Source organism: Chenopodium album, chromosome 5 (assembly GCF_948465745.1).
Source record: "Chenopodium album chromosome 5, dcCheAlbu1.1, whole genome shotgun sequence".
NCBI lineage: Eukaryota > Viridiplantae > Streptophyta > Magnoliopsida > Caryophyllales > Amaranthaceae > Chenopodium > Chenopodium album.
Window position 1 is genome coordinate 73,815,759 of NC_137838.1, and position 8,026 is coordinate 73,823,784.

The 8,026-nt window shown below is 35.2% G+C and overlaps 1 pseudogene across 1 annotated transcript; it reads left to right on the plus strand.

Moving 5' to 3' along the window:
* Positions 1 to 4,657: 4,657 nt before the first annotated feature.
* LOC145631034 (NADPH-dependent aldehyde reductase-like protein, chloroplastic pseudogene) lies at positions 4,658 to 6,791 on the plus strand (annotated as a pseudogene). Its single transcript, XR_014112324.1, has 2 exons — positions 4,658 to 5,535; positions 6,403 to 6,791. The product of XR_014112324.1 is annotated as an NADPH-dependent aldehyde reductase-like protein, chloroplastic pseudogene (transcript).
* The last annotated feature ends 1,235 nt before the right edge of the window (positions 6,792 to 8,026 follow it).

The window sequence follows — 8,026 nt, forward strand, 5'->3', positions numbered from 1 at the left end:
AATGATAATGCGTATCAGCAAATAAGACTTAGCTACCTGTCTCGAATTATAAGACAGTTTACATCATGAGTTGTTTTCTTGATTTGATTTATATCATGGTTTCTCCTATCTATTTTACTGGAGATATGATCACAAAATGGTTGGATTTGGTTTAGCAAAATTTCTTGTGTTAAAATGTTATCTTGAAGCAGGTATGTTACTAATAAGGTAACAAATGTCAAATGTGCATTGTTTTACAATTGATGTAATTACTAGGTGTAGAGACTGCTTGATTTATGATGGTATTGATACTATTATGAGATATGGGCACTTATATTGGTAAATTTGAAACAAGTTTAAGAGTGACTTCTGGTTGGAGTTAGGATTCGGATAATCTTATTGCTCAACTTATACTGGGAATTGGATGAGTAGAAAAATTTTCAGGAGCAACTATGAGCCAGCTATAGAGCTTAATTGATATAAGCTGAAGCTATAGGTGCAAATATGAGCCAGCTATAGTTTTCTCAAGAATAAAACACAGCTCTTGTGCTCCATTTATGACCTCAACCAAGTACTTGAGCTAATTAGCTTGGTTACTGCTCTGACTTGGGTATATTCCATGAGTCGGATCCTTCAAAATTTACAATTCAAGGACCCGGGAACACTTTTAAAGGGAATTTGATTCAGTCTTTGGTTTAAGGTGTGGAGTGAGCCATACTTAGAAATCCATTGTGAGAATGAAGAGTGTTGTATTATTCACAAGAAGAGCCAAGTACATATAGCAACCTCTGCAAAGTGCAATGATGCAGATAGTTTGAGAACTTTTCTTTTCCTTTATTGTAGAAGTCTTCTTATAGTATAGTTTTTCTTTTCTTTTTATGGCTTGCTAAAGGGAAAAGGGGGGAGTTGGATTATACCTCCTTATGTGAAATCAATAGTTTTTCTTTTGAGCTCATGTCTTGTTTTTTGTTCCCTGTGAAAGATTGTATGCTTTGCTTGCTTCCCTTTTCTTATGGGTCATGCAGGGGTTCATAGGAGCCTTTTGGACATGTAGTTAGGATCTTATGTACTTACATGTTGAACAAATTTATTTGGGTCGATTTTTTTTTGGTGTTTAAAGAGCCACAAGGCGGACCAAGAAGAATAGATGATTGTTTGTATATACATTGTGAAACTTTTTTGCTCCTTTCATACTTAGGGTTTTACAAGTATTATTTGACTTTGATTTTTTTTTTTTAATATAATTCGATAAATTGGACGGGTCTAGATAGAGTCTAGATTTGATGGATCCACGGATAGGGTCTGGGTCTGAATACATTGTACCTAATCTTACGTCATAAGTCATAACAATTAACAAAGGAGTAAAAAAAAAAATATTTATCTTAATAAAAAATGATATTGCTAATATATATATATATATATATATATATATATATATATATAGAGAGAGAGAGAGAGAGAGAGAGAGAGAATATTAGCAATATCATTTTTGATTGAGCAAGTGTTACTTCAATTGTGATTTTGAGTTGCCAAATTTTGTTTCTAATATATATTCAAATTATATAAATGTGATTATTATTATTTACATATTAATGGCTTAGACATTGTACATTTTCATAATAATATTTTTTATGCTATTTTCGTATGAATGTAAAGATATTGATGGCAGAATTGTGTATCGACATATGTGGCGGTGAAAGTGATCTAATGCATTAAAAAAAGTAAAAAAAATTGAAGAAAGTTGTGTTGTTATATATTATTTTAAATAATTAAAAATTGATACTCACGAACCGCTTTATCAATCAATAACTTTATATTAAAAGCAAAATCAGAAATGACACATGTCATTTACTGGTTAAAAATTTTCCCTCCATTTTCCCTTTTTTTTTTCCCTTTCATTGTGAAAATTAGCTGCTCGTGTTGGTACATACATTGTGAAAATTAGTTGCTTACATTGAGTCATTGAGACAAACATTGTCAAAAATAAGCTGTTTGTGTTGATCATACTTATATTGTTAGAATTAGTTGCTTGTGTTGATACATACATTTGTTACTGTCAGAATTAGTTACATTTGTGTTGTTATCTCTTTGTAATAAACCTTATCAGAAATGATAATGCGTATCTGCAAATAAGACTTAGCTACCTGTCTCGAATTATAAGACAGTTTACATCATGAGTTGTTTTTTTGGTTTGATTTATATCTATTTTACTGTAGACATGATGACGCAGTCGGAAAGGTTGCAAGAAAAGCAAGCGCTAATCTTTCGCGAAACAGACAGATTTACAAGCGATAAATCTGTTAAAAGACTCCGGAATCCACCAGAAAAGAGTTTAACTCTTGAGATTATTATAAAAATGTCAAAAACTGAATATTAAAGACGGCTAAAACGTTTAAGTAGTCTAAACAAAACCCTAATGCGAAAATAAAATAAAAATAAAATCCGAAAAATGTTTAAACGCTATTTTCGGGCCTTAAACGAACCCGGATGGCTTAAAAAGCATGTCAATCATAGCAAAGCTGTGAGTTGAACTCATTGGCCCGTTTCCATTTCCAAAACGTATTTTATTAAGCAATCTGACTCCGGGAGCCCGACTAGTAGAAATCATTACCCTTAAAAACTGAAAATCAAGCCTTATGACGTTGCACTTCTTCGTCGAACCGAGAAGCTAACCTCTCTACGTCACATGATCACAAAATGATTCAACTAGCATTTGCTAATTTGCTATTACAGAAAAATTAGAGAATACTAGCGGGTTGGATTTCTTTTAGCTAGCAATTTTCTCGTTTAAATGTTATCTTGAAGCAGGTATGTTCCTTAGTTCCTACATCAGTTATTGGCTGCCTAAAGCGTAGTAGACTGTATGTACGTGTCATTGTGTAATGGATGAAGAATATGATCAGTATTCATCATGTAAGAAACCAGGTTTATACAGGTAAGTAGTGATAGATCATATACTGCATTAAGTTGAGCGCTGTGAGTATTTGTTAGAAACCTGCTGGTTCTGAATGAATGCATGGATTCATTTGAATATGATCAGTTTATAAAGTGTCTTTGTTAGGATTCCCTTCGATATTTTTTGAAAGAATGAATGGTTTAAAAGAGTATCATGGGGGGCAATTTTAGAAATGCACTAAGCTAACTCTCCCGCCCTTTAGCTATTGATTTCAAGCTCGGGTTGTGACCTTAATTATGTGTGTTTTGCTATGTATTAACTCCTACAGTGCATACTGTTATTGGTAGATTTGTATGTTATTATCTTCTCAATAGACATGGTTGTTTGCAATTTATAATGTGAGAAGTTGAAATTTTGCTACATAAAAACTTAGAAGCCAGCATCATTTCATAGTAATTAATACTTTTTGGGATATTCAATAATTATTCGAGACCTTAGATGTCTCTTACTACAAAACCAGTGTAATAAGGAATATTTTGTAATTGATCTAAATAAATAAAACAAAAAAATCAACTCCAAAATTATTTTTAAGGGATTTGAATTGGACCCGATAGATCGATAATATTTATTCCGATCTCAAGATTGTCCAAATAAATTATATCTGGTTCCACATGGTCTTAAGTGTTCTAATTTGATTACTCTAAGGAATAATTTGATTGGCAAGGATTCCATAGGCATTTGTATTTCATTGGAATTAAATTTCCTAAAAAAATAACTAAATCTTGTTTGGTTATTATGAAGGTAGTTGTTATAAATCATGGGAATTTTGAGTTACCTTGTTTGGTAATTTAATTCTCATGTAAATTTACATCTCCCATGTTTTAACTTTTTATGTTCAATCAAATAAACCCCCTATTTTCAATTCACATGAATTCTCATCCCCCTCTTCTTTTTGTGCAATCAAACAATACCTAAGATTATACATTAATATTTGACTTTTATTCAAATCAATTTAAATTCATATAACAACAAAACACAAATTTGTCATATAAGTTGACAATTATTCATTAATATTTGACTTTTATTCAAATCAATTAAAATTGATATAACAACAAAACACAATTCTTCGTATAAGTTGACATATATGATTATAAAAAGAAAAACTCCTAGAATTTCAAAATGCGTACCTAAACAAATAACGTAAGCACGGACCTCAAACCAACCTCAAAAAACATTTCAAAATCTCTTATTTAAACTACGGCCGAGCAAAACTATCCAAAAACCCAAAAATTCGATCCGTAACCGTTCCAAAAATTTAGGGTATCCGATCCAATAACCATATAGTTCGGGTACTCGTTACGATATATAATTTGTTATCGGGTATGGTTATTGGCTACTCCCTCCGTTTTTTTTAAATGCATTACTTTGCTTTTTGCACTATTCGCATACCATGGTTTACTTAATTGGTTTAACCTTTATAAAATAAATAATTATTATTATATAATATATCATTAAATTTGTCTTAAAATTAATGGTTACCCAGTCTAACGTGACACGACACTTGACGAAAAGTTGGAACGTCAAGTGTCGCTGTCTCGTGACCTGGCTAAAAGCTTAGTTTTATATTATGATGATATAATGAAGATGATATGATATGATTAATAGATATTTTATTGGGTATCCAAATTTATTAATTCGGTTTATGGATCAATTCGGTTAGTATCAACAATACGGATACCCGTCTCATGCTCATCGCTATTTATACCCCCTTCTTCCTTTTCAAATTCCCAACTAACTCATTTCTCACCACACAACAACATTAATCGCCAACAATGGCATCCTCATCAACCACCGGCAACACACTCCAAGACAGAGTCGCCATCGTAACCGGCGCATCCCGAGGAATAGGCAGAGCAATCGCGCTCCACTTAGCCTCACTCGGCGCAAAGCTCGTCATCAATTACACCTCTCCATCCTCCAAAACCCTCGCCGATCAACTCGTCTCGCAAATCAACTCCACCACCACCACAACCACCGCAACCCCCCGCGCAATCGCCGTCCAAGCCGACGTCTCCGACGAAACCCAAGTCAAAACCCTCTTCAACACCGCCGAACAAACCTTCAACAGTCAACCCCACATCGTCGTCACCTCCGCCGGCGTCATCGACTCCAAATACTCCTCAATCTTCGACATTGAAGCTGCTGATTTCGACCGCATCTTCGCCGTCAACACCCGGGGCACCTTCCTCAGCATCAAGGAGGCAGCCAACAGAGTTACCCGCGGTGGTGGTGGGAGAATCGTGACGGTGTCGTCGTCGTTAGTGGGGTCTTTGAAGGAGAAATACGGGGCTTATGCAGCGTCGAAGGCGGCGGTTGAGACGATGATGAAGATATTGGCGAAGGAGTTGAAGGGGACTGGGATTACGGTCAATGCGGTGGCGCCGGGCCCGGTTGCGACGGAGATGTTCTTTGAGGGTAAATCAGAGGAGATGATTAAGAAGGTGGTTGATGAGTGTCCTTTAGGAAGGTTGGGGAAGGTTGAAGATGTTGCTCCTGTTGTTGGGTTTTTGGCTAGTGATGCTGGTGAATGGGTTAATGGTCAAGTTATTCGGGTTAATGGTGGTTATGTTTAGGGGTGTCAATTCGGACGTCTTGATCAGGTTCGGTGAGGTCGGGTTTGGTCAATTTTTAGAGTTGACTTATGTTAAATTATTATGTCCACGCGAGTCAATAAACTACATACATTGTGAAAATTAGTTGTTTGTAATCCCTCTATAAATGAATAAAATGATATTGCAAACTAGTGAATAAACTTTAGCTACTTGTCTACTTAGTGAATGAATTCTAGTTGCTTTCTGCGTTTGCGTTTGCGTTTGATAAAGTATCATGTATAATGTATATGACTTCTATCTCAATTATTGTAGATTCAATCACAAAATGGTTTAACTAGTATCTGCTATTATAGCAAACCAAAGAATAACTGGTTGGAAATGAAATGGATTTGTTCTAGCAAATTTCTTGTTTGGTATTCATGTGTTTAAATGAGTTGGTTTTAATGGGGCAGGGTTGATGGGAATGTTTCGTTGTTTTTTGTTTCTGTTATGTTACAGGACATGAGGTGCAAATACAACCAGGGGATTTTAAAAAAAGCTGCATTGTTTTGTAATTGCTGTAATTACTGATATCCTACATCAATATTTCGATATATGGCTGCATGAGGTGCAGCAGACAGTATGTATGTCTTGGACAAAGAGTATGATCTGTATTCTTCAGTAATGAAACCTGGTTTTGCGACATGGTCATTACTTGACAGCTTTTGTTGTGTTCGCTAGAGGTTGATAAGCAGATTCTAAATGTGCAAAACAAGAACTCTTTTAGAACTTCTATTTTTTTTTTATAAAACTCGACTCACAAACCTGATTTAGCAGTTGGTTATTTCTGAGTTTAATTAGAGTATGTGTTGAGTTGAATTTAGGTTGCATTAAATGGACATGCCAGAAAATGGTAATTATTTCCTATTAATGCAGGTAAGAAAGGGGCTAATCTGGATGAGTACAACCCCAATGGCCAATATCAGAAACCTGAAGGATGACAGAAAGTCAATGCTGGAGAGTAAGCCTTTGGTATTACGCAATCAGGTGGCACTTTTAGCTTATTATTGAATTGCATTGTTTTAATACTTTCTTAATATTTGGCCGAAATGTCTAATCATGTTTTTAAAGTGTATTAGCTAGTATTGTGGGGATATTAATTAGCAGGTTTTTTAAAGCATAAATTTTCACAGTGGTGTGGTAAATTATTTTGGTGCTCAAGAACAGGCCAGCCTCACTTTCGAAAGTTTTGTGTATTAGCCTTTTTGTTGGAGACTAACTAATTAAATTAGGACATCTTTGAATATTATTTCATAAACTTAGTTTTTTTTTTTTTTTTTTTTTTTTGACAACTGATACAAAGGGTAACACTATACCCCAGAAGCAAAAGTACCTACAGATAAACAATGAAAGTTAGGTAACAGAGAAATGATTTTGTGAAGGGTCACTCTGTCTTCTAGGCAACCTGAGAATTGGCCTTGCATCCATTTAGTAACCTTCTTCTCCTGGCAATAAATATGAAGGTGCCATAGCTTGTTCTTCAGAGCGGTCAAAAGACCACTGTGTATGGCTGCAAGCAGACTGCTAAAGCCGTAATCCTGAGAAGAGTCACTATCCTGGCATCTGCTATCCGACTTCAAGATCCAGTACCAGTCCTTTTGCTTCCCTTTCCGACCTCTTTTGTGCACTTCCAGGCTGACTGTCTCGCAATAACCTGTTCCAGTAATCAGAATGACACTATGCTTTTGCTCACCTTGTGAATTCTGCTGAGCGTTCCTGTGCAAAGGGGTAAAACCCGGGGGTCCTTCAATATATTGAGAGACTTAGTTAATTCACCATCAATTTTGCTTGTTTTGTTTGTTGAAAGTTTTTCCTTAGTTTCGTGTGTTCTTATTTGCTTACTTTTTTTTTTTGTTTGGCCAGTTTGATTTGAGTAAGTTTGGACAAGAGAGTTGTGGCCGTCACTCAATGTACAGATGTACTACCATTATCTTTGCTAATGCTTGGCAAAGCCACAAAGCTGACCCAACCTGAGTCCACCCATTTTTTTCTTGATTTGAACACTTTTGATATGAAATCCTGGTAACTGCTGTAGAAGTAGAACAACTGAAAATTTGATTTGACCTCAAAATTAAGCAAAGACTGACTTGCCTGAACATGAAATTATTGACCTAACCAATCCTTTTGATGAGTCTGGTTTTAAATGCAGAGCTGTTTATGATTTGGTTAAGCTTTTGGTGAGATTCTTCAGTCATGTCTGGCAGTTCATTTTTCCCCAGTAAATGAAATTTCCTCACTATATGAATGCCCCAAAGCTGTGATATTGACTCATATCCATAAATAATTTTGCACAATGAACATCCATTAATTTTGGTTAAGCTGTTAATCAGGCTTTTTTTTTTTCTTTTTTTTTTTTTTTGGGGGGGGGGGGGGGGCATATAGAGCCAACTATCCAGGAAACAGCGTGAACAGGATATGATCTTAGGTTTGGGTATAGTTTAGATCATTGTTTCAGTTAAGGGATCATTGTTGTAATTAGCCTTTCAAATTATATATATAT